A 24,250-nucleotide genomic window follows, 5' to 3' on the forward strand; every position below is an offset into this window, starting at 1 on the left:
CAAGGCCATGGAATGAATTCATATTGCTGGGTTGCTGTGGGAGTTTGAGTTCTCAATTCCTGTGTAAAGCATAGAAACACTAAATACATTTTTATGAAGAAGAGTATGTATTTTTTAAACTAATGACTGAGTTAATGACTGTAGAGGAAACAAAACTTTTTTTTGGAAATTGCTCCTAAATATCTAACTTATGTTTTCTTCTATTATTAATTATTATTAAACATCATACATCAACACCATATGTATTTTATATTTATTTTATCTTGCTCATGTTTAAAAAATACATATTGACTTGATTTTTTGTGCAATGTCAGTCATATTTATTCACCCCAAAGACATGATTTGCTTTTATATGGTTGAGAAATATCTAATAAACATATGTCAAGATTTTTTTATAACATAAAGCAAACTACTTTTCTTGTCATCTTAGTCATGATCTAAAGACATGATTTTGCAGATAATGAAAGTAGGCATAAGATCTCTATGTCCTGGAGAAATTTGCTGTTAATATCTATTTTTATATATCAATATGTTTTTAGAGTCCTCAGTTCCAAAATTTTTTTCTAAATTTTCCTGAGCTTTTACTTATCTGATTTTAATAAAACTAAACAGAAATGATTATATGCTACTAAAGGTATTTCCATAGTGTCTATGTCTCAGTTCTTTATGAAGGGGTATGTGTGTGCATGTGTGTGTGTGTGTGTGTGTGTGTTTACACACATTGTTTGGAAGGAATATAAGAAGAGTGTGAAATTAAAGGAAAAAGGGCTTAGTTTCAAAATACAAATGCTCTGTAATTTGATCCAATAATATGAGATTTTGAGCAAGAATGTATCTGAACAAGATCTCATATTTTTCATGGAATATTTTTGAGAATCATGAGACAACAATTTGAAATATTTCTACTTGATTCACTGAAACGTCAATAAATAGCATAAGGAATTTTTTTTCTTTGGTATCTGAATATAATTTGATCATGCCTAGATTTGTAATGTGTTGAAGTAAATTTATCTTAAAATATGAAATAATATGTACACTGGCAAACTCAGAGAGATGAATGGGAGGTTCTCTGAAAGTAAAATAAAATGTGGGGAGAGAATAATCATTTGGCAAATAGAAATAGTACTGTGTTATCCTTGTTCTGTGTTAACCAGGCAAACCAATTTCATCTGTAGGAAAATCTCTGGCCAAGGGTATGACTGATTCCTGGCCTTAGTAAGTCTGCATCTTCATGTGTGGTACTACAGAGAGGAGTCACTTCTAAATTATGTTGCAGCTCAATTCATTCATCCACTAGTATTTCCTGAGCACTCATCACATGCCAGGAATGATAAACAGCATTAACTCCCTTCATAGAGCTTATGATCTACTGGCAGAAAGAGTTGAGTTATTCAATATTCACACACAAAAAAGTAAAATCTTGACTATCACAACTACTGGGAAGAAGGAATACATAGTAGATAATCAGGGTAGTGGGGAAGTAACACTTCCATTGAAATTTGGAGTATGAGTGGAAGTTAAAGAGCCAACAAAAGAGGAAAGAGAGCTATGTGGTATCTTTGTTATGGGCACACACTTTGTTAGGAAAGGTTAAAACTACACATAGAAGGCATGCATGCTGACTTCAGACAGTTGTTGGTATGTGGGTGGGGCAGAGGAGAAATGGGATAATCTGGCAGAACTTTCATATAATAAGGTATTTATTCAGCATGCAGCCTCCATTTGGAAAGGCAGATAAACATTTGAACAAATCTATCTATATATAATGTTGGATAGTAATAAAGGCTATGAAAAATAAAGCAGAGTAAGATGGAAATGTTAGGAGTGATGCCATTTTAGATTGAGTGGTGAGTGAAGTCCTCTATGAGAAGTCATATCTGAGAATAAGTGAGACAGTGAGCTAGGTTCAATTTTTTCCTAAAAGCTAGAGAAAAAAATAGAGAAAAACCTAGAGAAGAGATAACTTAAGCAAGCATTATAAAATGGTAATGTCTATTAAATTTGGGTTTTATACTTAGAGAACGTTTTATTATTTTTGACTCTCTGTATCTTTTTTTTTTAATTTTACCACATTGGCTTTTATTTCTTTTTTTGTTTTTACTTTTCATTTTTTTTTTATTTCAGCATATTACAGGGGTACAAATGTTTAGGTTGTATATATTGCCTTTGTCCCACTCAAGTTAGAGCTTTGATTATGTCCATCCCCCACATGGTGCACACTGCACCCATTAGGTGTGTATATACCCATCCCCTCCTCCTCCCTCCTCCCTGCCTGACACTTGATGAATGTTACTACTATATGTGCACTTAAGTGTTGATCAGTTAATATCAATTTGAGAGTGAGTATATGTGGTGCTTGTTTTTCCATTCTTGGGATACTTCACTTGGTGGAATGGGCTCCAGCTCTATCCAGGATGATATAGGAGGTGCTATATCATCATTGTTTTTTGTGGCTGAGTAGTACTCCATGGTATACATATACCACATTTTATTAATCCACTCATGTATTGACGGGCACTTAGGTTGTTTCCACATCTTTGCAATTGTGAACTGTGCTGCTATAAACATTCGAGTGCAGATGTCTTTTTTATAGAATGACTTTTGTTCCTTTGGGTAGATGCCTAGTAATGGGATTGCTGTATCAAATGGTAGTTCTACTTGTAGCTCTTCGAGGTATCTCCATATTGCTTTGCACAGAGGTTGTACTAGTTTGCAGTCCCACGAGCAGTGTATGAGTGTTCCTATCTCTCCACATCTATACCAACATTTATTGTTTTGGGACTTTTTGATAAAGACCATTTCCACTGGAGATAAGTGATATCTTATTGTGGTTTTGAGTTACATTTCCCTGATGATTAGAGATGTTGAACATTTTTTCATATGTTTGTTGGCCTTTAGTCTGTCTTCTTTTGAAAACTTTCTGTTCATGTTCTTTGCCCACTTTTTGATAGGGTTGTTTGATTTTTTTCTTCCTTATTTTGCTGAGTTCTACATAGATTCTAGTTATCACCCCTTTATCAAATGTGTAACGTGAATATTTTCTCTCATTCTGTAGGTTGTCTGTTTACTCTTGTGATAGTTTCCTTGGCTGCACAGAAGCTTTTTAATTTGATCAGGTCCCATTTATTTATTTATTTATTTTGTTGCTGTGATTGCCTTAGGTGTCTTCTTCATAAATTCTTTGCCCAGGCCAATGTCTTTTAAGAGTTTTTCCAACACTGTGTTCCAGAATTCTTATAGTTTCATGCCTTAAGTTTAAATCTGTTATCCACTATGAGTGGATTTTTGTGAGAGGTGCGGATCCTGTTTCAGTCTTCTACATGTGGCTATCCAATTTTCCCAGCACCATTTACTGAATAAGGATTCTTTTCCCCAGTGTATATTACTGTCTGCTTTGTCAAAGATTAGATGCCTATATGAGGATGGTTTTATATCTGGGTTCTCAGTTCTGTTCCATTGGTCTATGTCTCTGTTCTTGTGCCTGTACCATGCTGTTTCAGTTACTATAGCCTTGTAGTATAGCTTGAAGTCTGGTAAATTGATGCCTCCCAATTTGTTCTTTTTGGTTAAGATTGCTTTTGCTATACAGGGTCTTCTTTGATTCCATATGAAGTGTAGAATTAACAGCAGGTCTTTGTAGATTTTAAGAAGTTCAGATATTCTACTTTTTTTTTTTTTTTTTTTTTTGAGACAGGGTCTTACTCTGTTGCCCAGGCTAGAGTGCAGTGGCATCATTAGAGCTAAATGCAACCTCCAACACCTAGGCTCAAGCTATCCTCCTGCCTCAGCTTCAGTCTCCCGAGTTGCTAGGACTACCACTGTATCCACCACACCTTGCTTATTTTTTTGTTTTTTGTGGAGACAAGGGTCTTGCTATGTTGCTCAGGCTGGTCTCAAACTCCTGGCCTCAAGCAATCCTCCTGCCTTGGCCTACCAAAGTGCTAGGATTATAGGCGTGAGCCACCACACCAGGCCATGAAGTTCAGTCATTAAGCAATGGGAAGACATTGAAGGATTTTATGGAGGAGTAAGAGTGATATGATTGGATTTGCATTTTGAAAAATTTATGAATTTCCATTCATTCAAGAAATTTTAAGCTAGCACCTATCATTTACCAAGCTCTGTTCTAAGTATGCAAACATATACTTTTGATAACACCAGATAGGTCTTTATACTCAAAAAATGTAAAGTGCAGAGTTGGGTGAAGATTTTGCTGTCCTCTAACTGCAGATGAATTTACTAGTTAAATATTTGAGATCTCCTTGTTAGTTACTTTGCACCTTCAACAACTTACCTGTTTTCATCTTTAACAAAGGTTGGGCAATTGCCTTGATTCTAATGGCTTTGAAAATTTTGGTAACTCACTAGTTCATTTATTGGTAAGAAAAATCTGGGTTATTGTGCAGAGTAGCTTCTTATATTCTATTTTACCAGTCTCCTATTGTATTAATATATGTGCAATATTTATGTGATCCTTTTCCAAATTTAAGACTTCTAATATTTCAAGTTTAAGAAGTCCTGGGCCAAGAGCAGAAGAACCATGTGAGGGGCATGTTTTTTGCTAAAAGCAAACCAAACCAAAGAAAAAACACACCTTTGGAGTATCATTTGAGAATTGGAATTTTATAGCATTTTCCAAAAAGAGGATTTAAAATTCAAATATCAATGATAAGTAAACTTTTAATATTTTGGAGGTGGTACATGTCTTTTGTCCAAAAAATATATTTTAAGTGATTTTCCACTGTTGAGAATTTGGAAGAAGTGATAAAGATTAAATTTTGATGAGAAGATATGAGCATATTTGACGTCATCCAATTTAAAAGATTAAGAGTCTTCTCTTGAGCAATTCCCTCTGACTGATATTTCCTATTGATTTGACATCATTCTCAAATGATTTTGTCATTTTCCACATAACTTAACTCATTTACCTCTAGAAAGAAAGTCCTTTGTTTACCATGGGGAGAATGTGGTTATTAGTCAAAGTTGGTTATTGATCCATTCTGTTTAGTTGCATAGAAAATAAGACTATCAAGTTACTCCATTGTCTCAGGTTATTTACTGGACCTAAGTTGGTAGCAACCTAGATTTTACTTTAGTGACTATATTCATCATAAAACAAAAGTAGTTACCTTTTTGAAGCTTGGTGGACTTTTATATTTTAATATTTGGCTCATCTAAAACTCAGTTTATCATATGATAAAAAAAAGTCCATGTCCAGATTGTAATATCTATAGATGAATTCTGAAGAAGAAAAATACAAAAGGCCAGTAAATATCTATCTATGCCTTTCTTAATTACCAATTTGATAATTACAGGCAGATGATTTGCAATTATCCTTTCATATGTTTGATGCTTCTTCATTTTTATAGCCAAATAATTAAATGTTATTACAACAAATCTGGAGTGCCAAGTAAATATGAAATTTTTTTAAAAATTAAATGTTTGGTTTTCAAGGGATAATACCAAAACCTAACAGTCAATTTAGGACTTAATATTTATTTCAGATTTTACCTTCCATTTTACATTACCAAATTTCTTTTCCAGTTATAAATTTTACTTTCCACATTTTTAAAATTATATATTCACAAGCTAGTATTGACATCTGTTTTTAAGATAATTATGGGTAATATAAATGATTAACTGAATCATACATATTTTTATGCAAATGTCAAAACAGTAGTAGAATTGTACCAAGTTGAATTGTATCCAGTCTAATCTTGGTAGAATTTTATCAAGGATAACTTTATATGTCCCTAAGGTAGAATTGATTTAATTGGTTTGTTTGACTGGGCCCAGGAAACAATATGAAGCGCAAACTAAGCTCATGAAAAGTACTGTAACAAAAACACTTGTACCCACTTAATAATTTGAAATAAAAAAAAAAAGAAAAAGTGAGAGTGCTCATTTTAGAAGATTAGAAGATCGAGGAACTTGATTTTCCTTTTTTTTTTATTTGTTACTAAAAAGGTTCAACACCAAGGAAAAAAAAACAAGATTGCATATCTGATTTGGAAAGCCTTTGCCTCACTTTTCTAACTCAAAATAATAGGGCTGGAGGAACTAGGTTTGAGAGTGACAGGGACCCAGTTCAAAACCCTGCTGTTCCTAAAATCCTTTGTGATTTTAGGAAGTTACTTAATCCTCTTAAGTATCTGCTTCCTTATATATGAAATGGAAATAATACAATTTTCAGCTAATACATGTAAGTGACCTAGGGTAGTGTCCAAAGCAAAATGAAGCTCATTAAGTAGTTCCATTTCCAGTCCCTTATATTTAATAATAACACCTTGTGTTTTTTTCAGATATTTACCCATAACATTTTATCAGAGTTTTTGTAATCAGGTATATGTGTTACAATAATTTGCAAAGTATATGTTGTTATCCATTTCACGGAAAGATCACATGGTGACATAAAGGCAAATCTCAGATTCAAGTGTCCAAAATAGCAGAACCAAGGTGATAGCTTGGTGCCTTCAGAAAGTATTGTGATCCCTTCTTTTGTTCTTTTCCTTCCTAATCTTTCTGTCTCATCTAAAAACGTAACCCCTGCTGCATCCCTTACTTCCACATTCCCCTGCACTATTTCTCTTCATAGCACTTCCCACCATCTGTGGGCCATATTTATTTATAAATTTGTTTATTAATTTGAGTAGTATATAAACTCTGTAAGAGCAATAATTACTTATTTTGGATGTGACCTTCTCTTAACGAAAATTATTATTTTGTATTTTCCAAGATAAACATTGGGATATTTTTAGAAATAAAATATTTCTAATGCATTCCATTAATTGAAGTCAGAAGAAAATGCACATAAAGAGTGTATGTGTGTGTGTGTTTTTTAACAAATAATGTTGCACTTACTTGGTGATGTATAAAACAAAATATATAGCTAAACACTACACTTCCTGGATCTTTGTGTGTTTAAAATATAGCACGTTTTACTTAAATGGAGATTTTCATTCCAGAAAGGTATCGAACATGACAGTCTGACAATCTGTCCTTGGGATGCTGTCACGGCTATTCTCAGATCAACTGACAAGACCTCAGCTGGGCCTCTACAAGTAGCTTAAGAACACTTCTAGAACCATCCTAATGGGCATGTTCCAACTGTCACTTGTAAAAAAATGATCACTTGAGATCAATCTGTACAGCAGGTCTTTTGGCAGAAAACCAGTCATATCGTTCTCTCAAATAGAGCCTTTGTGGGGAAAAAGGCCTTATCAAATTCCTTGGACATGAAGTTACTGTTGGAGCCATTCTATTCTCAAACTGTTTTATCACCAGGCAAGATAGCTGCAGCTTTTGAAAGGTCAGAAGTGGACTTATAATGATTTAGACTATCTTATGATTGTGAGTTAGGAAGTGAAGATGGTTATAATACTGTAAAAGCTTTGAGTCTTATACCATTTTGTGAGAAGAATTTGTGTGCCATTAACTAAACCACAACTTCCTGATATAATTATTAAAGAGATCAAAGCTAACAGACTAACATTAGCTCTAACCTTATCCTGGACTTGGATTCAAAGTATAGAATTGGCTTATTCAAGTTGTAGAATATAGAAGAGAAAATGGATTATCTAAAAGGCTAAAAGGAAAAAATATATTTATTTCTTATGAACAATTCATGCTTTGTTAATAACTAATGTGAGAAAACTTAGTATTTTTAGATTAAGCTTTATTTTTTAACCTGGTGTTTATTCCTCTGTGTTGATTAAATAGAAGAATATATGTTTTGAAGTACAAATATACTACTAATAGTTATTACTTGATTTGAATCCTAAAGGGGAACTGGAAGGTGAATCTCAAAACTAAAAAATGCAAGGGTTTTCATGATTATTATTCCTATGATGATAATACTAAGCATTGTGCAAAATCAAAAGAAAACGTATACTGTGATAATAAAATTAGGCTTTACTCATAAATACTATAGTATATGTCTTAATTCATTTGCATATCTATAAAATAATCTTGTATTTTAAAATTCTGTTTTAATAAATATGTCAAGTATAATCCCCTATATGAAGAGCATAATTATTTTGTGTCAAAGGTGTATAGTATAGACATTTTAAAGTTGTTTGTTGCTATGTATTTTGGGTAGAAATGCTAAGGTCTAGTTTTATTCCTGTTCTTTAAGTGCTATAAACAACTTGCTCTCCTTGTGGAATATAAACTCATTGTGACCTCTTATCCTGGTGAAAGAACCGAAGCCTTTAGGAAAGAAAGGTTAAATACATTTACACAATATTTTAAATTCTCTTGATTGTTCAAATTTCATTTTCTAAAATAGGAGATTTTGAATGTTTTTCGTAGCACTTAATAAACAATAGTCCTTTCAGTGGAGGACAAGGAGGATGGAGAACAAGGAGAGTGTTTCTAATTAATTTATATTAAAAACTAGTAACTTGACTTATCTCTTTTTTGTCCTTCTCCAACTCTCTGCAAAATCTTGCCTTTCACATTATGGTAATCTTACTTTAAATTGACAGTCATTTGTACCACCTATGTCACTTTCAAACTTACAGATGTGTTTATTACCATAATCTTGATTTTGAAGATAGTGAAAAAGCCAAAAGTCTCATCTTGAGTCAAGAATATTAGAGAACATAAAATACATAATGGATTAGAAGGGTGTATTCCAGTGTTTAACTGTATTTGCTTGTGTAAAACATATTGTGTCCACCCACAGTGGTGTGCGTGTGTGTGTGTATAAATTTACATATCTATAAAATAACAGTGCTGAACTGTGATCATACGTCTTATAGAAAAATGTAGATACACTTTGTACTTTACCAGTTACTGATACTTCAAAGAACGTGTTTCTTTGTAATTTATTCAGTGACTTTATTTCTCTTAAATATGGTTGGGTCAAGTTGCTTAGACTTTGGCATAAAAAATATTTGTCTCAGCATTCTTTCTTAATGATTTAAGCAGAATTGAAAATTTGGAGTCAAAATCCAGCAAAGTCATTTTGTTATTAAATAATGCTTTATCTTCTTACAGATACTAGCTACTCTAGGTGGGTACACATCAAACTCTTAAATTATTTAAAGCTCACATTTTTAAAAACACTTTTTATCTAATGTCTTCTTTTTTTTACATCTGATATGACTTTTAAACTTACTACATTCATCTTTTGACAGTATGCAAAGGAAATATGAATTAATCATGGAGTTTGTCCAACAAGGAAAGAGGCATCTTATTGATACTGTGAGCTTCCAGTGTGGTACACACAAGCTGTTTCTGAGATTATAGCACAAGAAAACATTCTCACAGCTATTGTATTTCTGCTTGCTCCTTTCCCAGTCTCTTAGAATTTTAAATCTTGATAGTACAGGGGTAGAATCTATGCTTATGTAATGTTGATTTTGTTATTGCACTGTCTGAAAACATAGAGCTTACTATCTGTTAATGGCAAAACAAACTGGGTCAAGGGTTATTGTGACTCTTTGAAAGCATTTACAAGAAACAGTTAATTAATTTTTACAAAAATTATATTTTATCAATTAAGAATCACAAATAGTTTTTTATTAAAAAAAAAATATGAAGTCTGGCCAGAGAGCAAAGGAGTAATTCCATTATTGCTTATAATAGTGTAGATCAATTTAGAGTAAGTAAGCATATGTTAAAGAGCAAATGGTAGATTTTTTTTGAAGTCAGCCTGGAAAACATATTTTATATGAAGGACTGCTGGGTGGTTTCTTTCATATCTAGCTGATAGTGTTATTGACAAGTTTTGCCAGCTTTGTAGCTGGTGGGCTTTTCCAAAACCTTAATTTTTTTTTCCTACTTTCTGTCATTGATTTATAAGGAGCTTAAGACCAGAATCCCACCATCAAATTCTTTGGTATCTCCTTCCACCAGGGAAAGGAGTTTTAAATGAAGGAGATGCAGTAAATGTTGATGACATAGATCATTCATTCAGGCAGGAATATGAAGTTTCATTGAGAGGATGGAACTTATTAAAAGCAGCATACATAATTCTACTCCCTCTACTTCTCCCCAATCTTGGAAGTTACAAAGAATTAAATATCTTAATGCTGTGGAATTGGTACGAGGCAGGGAGATGGAAATATTACTCTCAGTTCTGCCATGAGCTAACTATGCAACTTTGCTTGGTTATCTATAAAGTGAGGAAGTTGGACCAGTTGATTTTTAAATTACCTTCTAGTTGTAAGAGTAATTTATTTTAATGAAGGGCACCAGAATTTTTTAATAGTAATTCCCTGTGCCAAATAATATCTCTATTAAATCCCTAGAACCTATGACTTGGGTCACTTGAGCTGAAATCTCATGATGATATCTGCATAATGGTACCTATATTTTTAATGATATAAAAAGATGTGGTATTAAATCTAGAATTTTTTGTTTTGTAATTTTGTTGTTTTTTCAGTTGATGATTTTTCATATTAAAATTACTAAATAGGCCGGGCGCGGTGGCTCACGCCTGTAATCCTAGCACTCTGGGAGGCCGAGGCGGGTGGATCACTTGAGGTCAGGAGTTCGAGACCAGCCTGAGCAAGAGCGAGACCCCATCTCTACTAAAAATAGAAATAAATTATCTGCCCAACTAAAAAATATATATAGAAAAAATTAGCCGGGCATGGTGGCGCATGTCTGTAGTCCCAGCTACTCGGGAGGCTGAGGCAGTAGGATTGCTTAAGCCTAGGAGTTTGAGGTTGCTGTGAGCTAGGCTGACGCCATGGCACTCACTCTAGCCAGGGCAACAGAGTGAGACTCTGTCTCAAAAAAAAAAAAAAAGAATTAAAATTACTAAATAGGCTAATAGTTGTGAACAATAAAGAGTCTTAATCATTATATTTATGCTCTACAGAGCACAAAACTGCTCAATCCACATATAATGCTTTTATTCTAATGCTTGTGTGCCCTTTGCACTATCAGTGTTGCCAGAGTTAGGTGTATGTGAGGAGGACAGAGAATGCCCAGCCACAGTGTACGGTTACCCAGCTAAGAGACCACTAACACTCAACATGGATAATGTTAAAGCAGCCCTCCTATTTTATGATTTTTTTATTTCATCTATTTTCCATTTCTTTTTCAGGGTATCCATGAAAATTAATCAGAGAACCTTTTACTCACCTACAAAGGTAGGAAAAAGAAAACTTTTCTGCTTACAAAATATGTTGTTATATTGGTTTTAGCTATGTTTCAGAAATTTACTCGCCTTGTTAGATATAGATAGAATTGATGTTACTTATTATTCTGAATAAGTAAAAAGTGTGTTATATTATAGTTACTCACTACTAAACTTGAAAACACATACGGTTTGCCAGTTTGAGTTTTTCTTTCATACTATTAGTTTGTTTTACTGTAGATAGAATTTATTCTTTTTAAATTTTGATATTACCTTGTTTATAAGTTTGTGGTAGCTTGATATTAGGATATATAATTTCTATATATTAGGAAGGCAATTTAATGTATATTTAAATATATACATTATAATGTACTATATATCATTAGAACCTGAGAATCACTTGTCTGCCATAATTTCATATTTTCCTTGCTATTCCAAACCTGCAATTTTTAAAGAAACACCTAAAGTAACCATTCATATAATTAGCTGTCAGTGATTTAACAATATAAATGTTAATTTGGAAGAATTTGCTTCAGTATTTGCTTTACTTAATAAAATACAGAAGATGTGGCCCTTTTCTTGGTTAGGGCATATGTAAAGATAAATTTAGAATTTCTGGTCTAGTAAATACTTCTCTGATGATAACTTAATTGTAGCTATTTCAAACCAAATTATTTAATAGTGGTGAATCACATGCAAATTGTTCAGATGTAGGTCAACCTCCACTCCCACATTCTAGCACCTTTTTTCTAATTCGAGACAAGCTGATCAGTGCCTAAGAGAGCAGAGCAGTACAGATTAGAGACATATGACAAAAAAACAACAATAACATAGAAACCAACAGTGGGGCAGAAGTCAGGAAGTCCCTGTAAAAATGGGTAGGCGGGTTGCATTTATTTATACGTCGGCTGATGATCTCTTAGGCATGCTGTGTGTTCATCGAGAACAGTTTCATCACTGCTCAGGAGATTTGTGGCTGGCAAATCATGGTGCTTCTAGGATGCTAAGTTTCCTCATCTGTAAAGTACATGTAGTAACTTCATTCTTGTCTGCTCAATGAACCAAAATGCCAATCAACTAAAATAAGGACTGTCAAATGAATATGTGACTCCTTGAATCCCATATGGAAAAAAACATGCTATTTTTGATGATCAGGTTGAGTGACAGAGGCGTGGGCCTCAGATCACCATTGGGCAGGATGTACCTTGTATAGCTCCAGTTGAGGCCAGCTGAGATACAGTGCAGTTGCAGAAACTAACGAAATCCTTTATTTTTCTAGGTGTTACATTAGACAACTAATCTAAAGATGTCTTTATGATGAAGCGTTGTATCATTGTATCATTTTCTCATGAATGGCCAAGGTTTTATGATTCTGTTTTATCTTTATATTGTCTGCTGTACTTTCAAAGTTTTTAGTTCCAGTTACCAATGCACTGGAAAATGACAAAGCAGACTGCATAAGTTTGTTATGTTTGTTGCCTTTTACCTTTAGGGGATTATTGCTGATGATTTTGGTATATTTACAGAAAATAGTCTTGCTGCTTATTGATGAAAGCTATTATCTGGTTTTAATTTCAGTAAAATTAGAATTCTGCCTTAAACTAAGCATAATTTTTTATTGTCACTCTTCACTGGAATTTGCTTGTTCAAGAGTTTGAACTTAATTTACATATAATTTATGATCTTTAACATTTTCTAAAAATTAATTATTGAAAAAATGGAAACTATTTTTATAATTCTTTGAGTGGTAAAAATAGATGGTTTATACTTCGTACTTCTTCCAACATGAATATCTTTGTTTTTTGAATTATTTAAAACAAAAAATAGTGAATTATATTCAAGAGAAAGTGATATCATTCTCAGTTAGCTACTGCTGAAGTTTTGGTATTTAATCTTTCAGATTCCTTCGTTATATACATAGATAGATACTAATATCAGTATGTGTGTGTAATGCTTTCATACCCTCTGCATGTTTCTCTTTTTTTTTTTTTACCATTTTAATTATGGGTATCCTTCTAAGTCAATATATGCTATCTATTTCATTCTTTTTAATGGCTGGATGTTAGACAATATATTGGATGTATCATGATTTGTTTATTAGGTCCTCTAAACTTTTTTTAAGACATAGAACTTTAAAATAGAATAAAAAGAGTCCTTCCTGAATTACACTTTTGGCAGGCATTCAAAAGAATAATTCCCATTTTGTACATTGAATAAAGAAACTAAGGAGTGAAGACAAAGTGTTACAGTAAAGAGGTGTAGAAATTAGTATTCAGTAAGTGTACATCAATGGTCAGGGTAAAGAAAAGCTAATGATAGACATGTTCATGCAAGTGTGTTATAGGTATGTAAAAGTGAAAATCTACCAATTTCTTCCAGGCTCACCCCACATGACACCTCCTTCCATAAGCACTCAGAGACTCTTCTCTTCTTCCCCATTCTCCCTAGTGTCTTACATCTCCATAGCACTTCAGAGAAAAATGAATCTTACCTCATTATGTCACATACAAAAATTCATTTTGCATGTATCTTTTTTCCCCACTAGGCTGTTAATTTCTGGAGGATAATGACTGTGTGTTGTTCATCTTTGGACCTAATAGATGCAAAATAAATATCCATTTAATTATATTGGATTGAACTATAAGAAAAGGAAGTAGTCTAGTAGGACTGTTAAATCTTACACGAATTTTCTAAGGTGCCACTATATGCCTTGTTATTATCCCTGGAGTAAATCATAATCAGTTCTTTTGATGGATTAGACACAAATAATATAAACGTATGGATTTGATATACAATGGAAATTATTTTAAATTGAATTTTAATGATTCTTTGTGGTATTCATGTTCTAAACCATACCTACAAGTCAAGTATTTCAGAAAAAACGTTTATAAATTTATAAAAAATTATTTTTATGGTGCTGGACTTGGATATACCTTACTTCATATGGATATCAAAATACTGTGTCAGCTTCAAAACATTGTACATATGTGATTATTATTATTATTAATAATACTGTAGTAAAATTGGCTCTCTGGATTAAAAATATAGATATTTATTTACAAAATAGCAGTAATATATAAAAGAAGCAATTCTTTATATAAATTCTGTTAGAAGAAAGTGAGTATTGTTTTCAGTACTTTGTATAATGCAAATTGCTACTCATGCCATTTGAATCTTTAACTTGTCTCAACCAGCAAAAGTAGAGTTATTACCAGTTTGAATCATGTTTGAAAGAACCTTTGATTCCACCTTAGTCTGCATTCAGTGGTAATGTAAATTTAAAATATGGTAAACAGATGTAACAATTTCAGTTTCCTTTGCAGAGAAATTAAGAATTAGTTTTATGAAAAGTCTTTTTTGGAAACTGATGATAATGCCTAGTGAATTATTGAATGTTGGCTCAAATTTAAAAAGAAGGAAAAAAAGAAAGAAAATCACTTAAAGGAGTCAAGACATATCCTAGGCGAGCAACTTGCCACCTTGGCATAGATGTTCCATAAATATCTACTCAGTCAATGAATGAGTCACAGGCCTCTAGGCTAAATAGGAAAATGAAAGAAGACTCTAACTCATGTGCTTCCTTCTCCATTAGAAACTTCATATAATTTTTATGTAGGGCCATAGCCATAGCAACAAAAAAAATGTGGAGACTTACCAGATGAGCCTATCTCTGAATTCTAGAAGCCAGAAAGACCAGAACGGGGAGAGCAAGAATGAATTAAGCAAACTAGGAGGGTGTTGTTAAAATGGTTTATGGTATGCAAAAGAGTGATGAGTAAGAACCTTTTTTCACACATTTTTATCTGATCCACAACTTATCCTACTAATTTATTACCATTTTTTCCTTTATTCAAACTTTGTGCAAATCTTTTTTTTTCTTTTATTAATCCTAAAAGGAAATGATGAATAAAGATAGTGAATCAAAAGGACATCAAATGTCCTGGGAAAATAAAAATCAGACATGCAAATCTTGTCAGGTAATCATTACTGAATAAACTGGGTCCAGTGGACCCTGAGTTGTTTTATATTCTGACCTGTTTAAGATTTACTTCCTTTTTAGGGCATGTCCAACTTTCCTCATTGAGAGACTCACCCTTCCCTCTTCTCTTTGGATCCTGTGTTATACTACCACATATTTCACTGCACTTAATGGTATTTATTTAAAGTTGCTCACGTCTCTTATTCTCTAGTAGAATTGAGAATCTTGAGGCCAGAAGCAATATTTTTAAGACCATTTTTGAAACAATCATAAACTTACAGAAAATTTGCAAGTATAGCTCAGAAAACTTTTTCCACTGAACCATTTGAAGGTAAATTGCCAATTTAATGCCCCATTACCCTCAGCTACTTTAGGCTGTGTCTTCTGCAAAGAACTTTTCTACATAACCACAATAAAATCAGCAAGACTAGGTTCTATGTACTAAACTGTGTTCCTTGCCCTGAAATTCACACGTTAAATTTTCATATGGTGAAGTCCTAGCCCCTTATGTGATGGGATTTGGAGGTGGACCTTTGGGATGTAATTAGGATTGCATGACATTATGAGAGTGAAGCACTGATGATGGGATTAGCACTCTTACAAGAGACAACAGACAGTGTATTTCCTCTCTCTCTCTGCCATGTCAAGACACTGAAAGAAGGCTGTAGTTTGCAAGCCAGAAACAGAGCCCTCACTGGGAAATCTAATCCCATCTTGATCTTGGACTTCCCAACCTCCAAAACTGTGAGAAATAAATTCTTGTTGCTTAAGACATCTAAGCTATGGTATTGTGTTATGATGGCAGTCCGAGTTGGCTGAAGTAACATTGACTACCATCTAATTCTCAGATGCCATTCAAGTTTCGTGAGTTGTCCAAGTAAATTCCAATTAATGTCATTTAGAGTGTAAGAATTTGTTTCTAAGTGGTGTACCTTGTTTAGTAGTCATGTTTTATTAGTCTTCGTTAGTGTAGAAAAGTTCCACAGACTTTCCTTGGCTTTGATGACTCTGACACTTTTGAAGATTACATGCCAGTTGTTTTGTAGAATGAATTTAATTTGGGTTTGTTTAATGTAGGGACCAGATTTTATGCAAATTTGGATCCCAGCATCTCAGACAGTATCTTGCCATTGAGATGATGTTCAATAAATGCTAACTGAAGAATGAATTAGTGACTGAAAATGTCTGCTGTGCAACTCTGACTCTGAATCACCACGTAATGTTAATACCAACTATTTTAAAACATTAGAAAAATAAAAACAACCCAAAACCTAGACTCTGGTGTCTTCTCCTAGCAACACTAAGGTTCATTCTTTAATCCATTTAGTAAGTATGCATATATTGGCCACTGTGTAAGTCAATGCTAGTTGTTTAGAACCATGTTTCTCAAAGTGTGGTCTGTGGACTGTTTCCAGTTCACACACTGCCTCTGGTTCATGATGACATGGGAAGAAACATGGGGAATCAGAATTTAGAAACATTGTGAGCATGTCGACAAAGTAATTTTATTTCTGCTGTATCTCATAATCCTAAAATGATTTTATGTTTTATCTGTATTTTTATTACATTTAACTGGTTATTAACTTACATTATGTTTTTCATAATTATTGATCCATAGTGCATTGAAAATTTTAAAATGTAGTCATTTATTACAGTTTGTGACCATTCTCCATTGCTTCAGGGGGATCAGAGTAGAGTGGGATAAAATGTCAGCTAGCTAGACCATGGTGGGATTTGACCAGGAACTTGAAGAATGGGTAGGATCAGGCTAGTTTATAAGGTAGAGAAATAGACAATTTATGCATGGTAAAATCTAAGAGCATACATACATGTCTACGTATATGCATGTGTGCACTTGTATGCATGCTTGTGTGTGTGCATGCACATGCATGAACATCCTTGTGTGTATGGTTAACTGTACACTTGTGTGTACAGGTGTGCTCTTGTGTATGTGCATATGTATTGTACATATGAATGCACACAGGTGTGCATGTATGTGTTTATATGTACATATGTGTACAAATTTGTGTGTGTTCAGGAATGTACATGACAAGTTTATAGACTGGGTGATCTTGATCTTAGCTGTTTTCTTAACTATAAAATATGGGACCCAGATTAAATTTTTATGTGATTCCTGTAATATCTGAAGTTCCTTAGGAGCTTGAGGAAGCCCTCTCTCAGGTCTAACACCAGGTGTGGTTTCTACTCCCTCCTTGGGAACCTCACGTAAAAGTGAGAGTTCACCCAATACTGGGTGATCTCAGCTCCTCCCACCTCTAAATTCATTGCATCCCAACACATTGGTTCTAGTAGCATTCCTCTCTATAGACTATTCTCTTGTTCTCCCTTCCCTTTCTGAACTCATTCCTCTGACCACGACAGTGGCCAGTGGTGCTATTACTATTTCTGGATGACAGACTCTAGGCACAGCTTTCCAACATTTAAATGAAAAGAGAAGAGACATACAGTTTTTTTTTTTTTTAAATAAAAGGAACAATGATGAGAAAAAGAATAGGGTGAGCCTAAGAAACTGTACAAAAACCTGAAAGGAAGGAAATATATTATTGCTTTAAGTTTGATTTATATTGACAACCTTCAATCTCAGTAACATTCAGCTCAGTTCAAAACATATTCATAAAGCAACTGTCATATGCCAGACGCGGGACTAAGGAAAGGAAGAAAAGAAGGAGACATAAGAAGTTGCCCTAGAATGACCTCAGTGTTTTGAGTGAGATAGATAAGCAAATGTGATTTTAATACAGTTCATTCAAATATTTTGGGGCATATTTCTAGGCACAAAGGAAAGGTGATAAACCAGCCTTAAAGGCTTTTCCCAGGAAATGATGCCCCTGAATATTCTCGATGAAGACTAAATTGCAAAGCAGGATGGCGAATGAGCACAACTTGATGATCAGTGTTCAGTTCAGAGGTCGTGCACTGTTGGTGATTAATAAATATTTGAACGAATGGGCCATTTAATTAGAGTTAGCTGACAAACTAGAGGTCAAAGTTGGGACTTAGTGAGACTAGGCATGGAAGCATAAACCAGCCTGGTAAGTAGGGGAAGAGACAGATTTGCAGTTCCCTGGTGGTGGAATAAAAAGAGGAGATGAGTTGAGCACAGAGGCATGAGTAGAACCCAGATAATGGAGACTTTTCCCTGCAATACTAAAGCTCCTGGCTTTATCTATAGGTTACAAGAGTGTGACATTGTGAGATTTGTATTGCAGTTTGATCATAGGTGACTAGGTGCAGGGGAGTGAGGGCTAACACAGAGATAGGATTCGGAGGGTATTTTGCTAGACTTGGGAAGGAAAGATGAAGATCTAACATAGAGCAATAAAGGAAGGGATGGAAATGGGAGAGAGAGATTGGTGCACAAAATCAGTAGTCATTTGAAAATTAAATCAGTAGAACTTCTGACTTATTTAATAGATAATGGAGGGGGAGTGGTAAATCACAGTGTGAAGGGAAAGGATGAAAGCTTGGGCATTCCCATATTTATGATTTGTGTTCTTGGATGAATGACAATGTCCTAAATTGAGCTAAGGTATATGGGAGGACAAGTAAATAGGGAAAGACACAAAAACGAATCCAGTTTTAGACATTAAATCTGAGATGTCTGCTGATGAACAGACAAAATAAAAACGGAAGAAATGTATATATATGTGCATTTTTATATAGGTATATGTAACATACGGGTTTGCGTACAAAGCAAAAGTTTGGTGTACCAATTCTGTCTGTGTAAAGTCATGTAAAATCTTTACTTTCTCATTTATTGATGTCAAATTAACTTACTGCTTGAATATATCATTTGAAACTCTAGTAATTTGTTTCATATTTCAAAATGTACCATGAACAGAGAAGAATGCTATAGCTTAAAACTGGTTCCAGAAGTGTGAAAACATCTTGTGTCTTTACTACCAAAGCAAAGAAGAAAACTGTGCCAATTACACGCCTGAACCTGTTTTGGTTTCAATTACCTGGATTATTGAGGCAGAAATAACCTTTGTGCCTGATTTACCTTTATAATTGCCTTAGTCTTCTGTTTTGCCTTGCTTTGGGCATGTTTCCATGTTCTACTGTTATTAAAAAGGATTTACTTCCTTTTTTTCGTGATTCCATAAAAACATTTAAAATATACTTTATAATACAGAAAACTAGCATTTTAAAAGGCTCTATATTAGAGAGTAGCATACTGAGCAAAGGGAAGACAGTTAAGTAGTGTTCACCTCACAGTCATCATATGATAGTTGAGTTACCTCTTATTCCTTTTGAGTCACTGACTCTGTCGCTCAGTCTTATCAATAGTGACCTTTGAGCATCTCCTGATTTAAGAAGTCCAAAGAGGCCATATATGCTCTTGACTCTTCATATATTTGGGTCAGTGTTATGAAGATTAAGTCTCCAGTCAATTCCAGCACTTGCAGGGAAACTCAAATGGATTAGACTCAATGGGAAGAGAAGATCTGCCACTCTGTCTCCCAACCACAACCTCAGCTTTTCTCTATACCAACCCCAAACCTAAGGATTTTAACTAAATGGAGACCGTAACAGCATAGTCATTATGTCACCAACACTTCACCCATAAAACCTACTCAGTAATTTTTTTTTCAGCCCAGTTAATGGAAAAACCAGAATGGTAAGGTAGTGCACACATAAATTATGGCCATCTCAAGTTACCTTTGTGGATTACCTTTTATGAAAGAGGTAGAACAAATTTATGTGCTGTCTTTCCTTTTTCCTGCACTGTTAATGAAAATAGATGTCAAGTTTTAGTGGTCAATTTCACTTACATATCTAAAATGTACAGAATCTAATATATATAAACCTAAGTTCAGCATTTTAAGAGTGAAAAATATTTAACAACCCAAATTCATAAAGCCTCCTATCATTTACTTTTGTCTACTAAAGTATTTATTCATTTATGTGTTTAATCCATGAGCATTGAGCATGTACTATGTATTAGGCACTGTACTAGGCTTTGGAGATTCAATAGTCATAAGTCCCATTGTCTGTCCTCAGAGGGATGCACACAGATCTAAGAGCACAGAAGATAATCTCTTACCTCTAATCTGGGGCAAAAGCTTTAGGTATGGCTTCCTGGAGGAGGAAATATGAAGGAAGAGATTTCAAGAGTCAGGTCATCTGACAAAATGGATAAGGGAGTTCCAGGCACCATAAACAAATAATGATGATAGGAAAAAAACACACTTGAGGAATAACAATATGGTGTGTTTGAAATATAGAGGGCAGGTGGCGGGGGGTGGGGGCAAGATAAGTAGGCATGTGCCATATCACGAGAGAGCTTTGCATGCAGTGATAAAACTTTGAACTGAATTTTAAAGACAGTAAAGAGCAAATGATTAAGAATGGGTATGAATTGACCAGATTTAAATTTTTGACTTATTTCTGGAAGTTTTGGCAACCGTGACAGCTGTATAAATTGATCAAACAAAAAGGGTCAAAGAAAAAGAGAGTGGTCTAAGAATAGAAGAGAGAGAAGATACCCTTAAGTAGGTTAGTCAAGAGATATATTTTCGATACAAAATTGACAGTACTTCACCATTCATGTGTGGGAGGTTAGCACAAGCTGGAAATCCTGGATAACTCCCAAAGGTTTGCAAGAAAGGCTGGGTAGATTTAAGGTGCCAGTAACTGAATACAAACAAGAACAGGTTTGGGGGAAAGCCGATGAGTTCAAATATGAACATGGTGAGAAGTTGGTGTGCCTGGGGTATATTCAATTAGTTATGCAAGTAGACTGTGTTGAATAGAGAAATCTGGCCCTTAAGAGAGAAACCTAGACTAGAGACAATGATTTGGGTGTAATCAGTATAAAGATATAGATGTAAGTTAATTCATTAATGTAAATGGGATAGATTGACAGTATGTTTATGGCAGGAAGTGAACAGAGCTTGAAACCATGGTGAGGCCGTAGATTACATAAAAGTATAAATGCAGGACTGATGTGACAAAAGTCTCACCCATAATCTTAATGCCTTTGAATATTGATGTGAGATGAGCTCTTTAGTAGATGTCTTGTATTTTGAAAGACAGAATCCAAAGTAGGAAAAATCTTTCCAAAATGAAAAGAACACCCAAGTTTTGATGTTTCTTATATTTCTGCAAATTTTATTTTTTTTAAATCCTGTTTATATTCTGATTTACAAATGTTCAACCTAGTATTGCTGAAATATGAGCACAAAAACATGATCAAAATTTCTTAGCACGTAAGATCCCACTTCTTCCTACCAGATTTTTTGTTTTTTATAATTTCATGGCAGGCAACCAACTTGCTCGAAGAAGAACAGCCTTCTCAAAGTTTGAAGTTTTCAATGATCTAACTCAGCCATAGCAATATTTTCCTGCATTAGCTCATCAGAAAGAATGCCAATGACATAAAAATAAATGGGAGCAAAACTAAATTAAATATTTAACCTTAATAACACATTGCTTAACTCCTATTATACTTAATGTCACCTTCACATGAATTAGCATAATTGAGAAAAAAGAATGACTTCATTTTCTACACTGTAAAACAAAATTATAGCAAGCTTAAATGACCACAGAAAAGAAACATATTCCAAGAAAGTATATTTTTTCTTTGAGAATTAAATAGGTTTTAGGTAGTTATTAAATCTTACAAAATATATTTTGAGCCAATATTTTAGTTAACCTAATGTTTGAGTTTTAATTAGACTTTAAGCATTAATGAGGTCTCTGTAAGGTCAATATTAGTAAGGGAATATGAGGTTTAATGTCTCAAAGTTCAACCAATTCCATAGTCTTGATGATTTTTAGGATTCATTATCACTAGGTTTTACTGTATTTCATCATCATCCTTATATAAGCAAATCAATGAACTTTTAACAAAACTAGTGATAATAATTACTTAATTTAATAAGTTTTTTCTAATTTATGCTATCAGAAAAATTTATATCATATTTTTATATCATAATTATTCCTTCAAGATACATATGTCAGGCCATATCTAAGTCATAAACAAGCATATAAAAGCCTCTGTCTTTCATAACACATATGTATAGTCATATTCATAGACCGAATTTTTTAAAAATTTTGCATCATAAGCAAATATAACATACTATCATTCGAGATCATTTGAAGACCAGTCGTTACTCATGTGCACCCTGAATAGGTAGATCTTTTATTAACCTGAATTCTCACCTCATTCCCCTGTGCCCCACCCCTCTTCCCCCTTTGGTGGAATATTTCCTTGACCAGACAGAGCTGTGTAAAGCTTTGACCTGTGTATGGCCAATAAATATCAAGATTATTTGGAATGCTTTCAAAAGAGAATTTTTTAAAAAGAAAAACTTTTCTGAAGATTTTAAAAAAAACAAAATCAAACTCCCTCCCTAGCTTCTAAACCATCCTATGTTGTTCTCAGGACAGGATCAGGGGAAAGAGAAGAGGAAACAGTGCGGTTGGTTGAATGGGAATATTTAAGAATTATGAAGAATTACGTCATCCAAGACTGATATTTTCATGAGTTTCTCGCTGCAATATAAAATCAAAATAAGTGTTATTTGCTTATTTTAATATTGCCCCAATCTACTTTTAGAAGGCTTGTATCCTATTTTTATAGAATATATCTTTAATTTAGTATCTGAAAACAAATCACCCCTTAAAGTCAATTACTAATGTATTTTCCCAGCTTAGAATTTTACAAGCGTAGAAGAAAAAAGTTTGCATTTTGAGTGTCAAGAACACATTAGAAAATAAATGGTTTTGACATCTTAGGTTTAAAATAAAGAATTTGTGTATCCATGAAGGAGACGAAAAAATTTAAGAACACTTTTGACAATAAGTTGCATTAAGAAAAGTAAATGTTCTCTTTGTAAAAATTATAGCCAAATGAATCAGATATCTGATTTTTAATGATTTTTTTCTTCTTCTTCTTTTTTTTTTTTTGGTATTTTTGTAGTCTAGTTATATTACCACAAGAAAAGTGTGAAAGTTACGAATTTACCTCTTGCCAATATCAAAAACTCCTATGATGTTTAATATTTGTAATTAGTTATGCATGAAAAATTTGTAATTTGTCATTTTGAATTAGATTTCTCTCATTTAGACTAGTTAGTGGACAAATTTTTTATATGTTTTACATCACTTTTGCAGCAGCCTTCTAGCTTCATGTCTTTCCACTTACTGCCTCTAATCCACTGCTACTACAGTGCTATCCGTATAGCATACTTCCAACCACATTGTGCAGAAAACATTGATGATTCTTAGTTATTCACAAAGTAAATTTCAAATACATGGTCCAGATTACTATCCTCTCTACAGCCTAGTCCCAATCTCCTTTCTCCTTACTATAATAAATTTCTCAATTCTTCCTTACTCACCCTGTAATTATGCCAAGCAGGTATAATTTTCAAACTGCTCCCCTGTATGCCTTTTTTCTCCCGTTTTTACCAATTGAAATCCTGCCTATGGTTTAATACTTGGTAAATAAGCCCTAACATTTATGTAAAATCTTGTCTTAGTCTGTTCTGTGCTACTATAACAGGATACCACAGCTGAGTAATTTATACTGAATAGAAATTTATTTTCTCACAATTTTGAGGACTGGGAACTCCAAGGTCAATGTGCTAGCATCTAGCCAGGGCTTCCTTGCTGGGTCATCCCATGGTGTAAGGCAGAAGGGGAAAAGGAGAAAGAGAGAAACTGGCAGAGTGAGGGGCATTTTAAAAGACCTTTGAATGCATGTTTGACTGTTGTAAGATTTAATCCCAAAACAGGAAGACTTCTTTAAAGTTTTGTGTTTTAAAATACCCTCAAGTCTACATATCCAGAACTTTCCAGAAATGTTTATAATGTTCATCAGATTTTGTTTGCAGTGTCTTTGAAAAATAGCTTAAAGATGTATAGATAATAAATATTTGAACCAGTTACAATTATTTAAAACAATTTACACATGGTGGTTATATTCTATATAAGTGTTCGTTTAAATTTAATTAAAAAATTATGGAAACTAATTTTGTATAACTGTCACCAAAGAGTTGTCATTAAACCCTATTCATTTTTGTAGCATTCTTGGGAGACATGTGTTTTATTTTTGATAATCTGCCTTCATTTCAGCCAATCATATGTTTTTCTCCCAACGAAAAAATGGAGAACATAATAATTAAAATATGCACTCAATTTACAAGTAA

The 24,250-nt window shown here is 33.7% G+C and overlaps 1 long non-coding RNA gene across 4 annotated transcripts in view; it reads left to right on the top strand.

The window, feature by feature from the left end:
* LOC123630648 overlaps positions 1-24,250 on the top strand; it is a 274,507-nt gene that overhangs the window by 44,235 nt on the left and 206,022 nt on the right. For all 4 annotated transcript variants that reach the window (XR_006732729.1, XR_006732730.1, XR_006732727.1 and 1 more), the window contains exon 2: positions 11,060-11,105. This is a non-coding gene — a long non-coding RNA (uncharacterized LOC123630648). The remainder of the gene's footprint in view (positions 1-11,059; positions 11,106-24,250) is intronic.

This window comes from Lemur catta, chromosome 1 (genome assembly GCF_020740605.2).
Source record: "Lemur catta isolate mLemCat1 chromosome 1, mLemCat1.pri, whole genome shotgun sequence".
NCBI lineage: Eukaryota > Metazoa > Chordata > Mammalia > Primates > Lemuridae > Lemur > Lemur catta.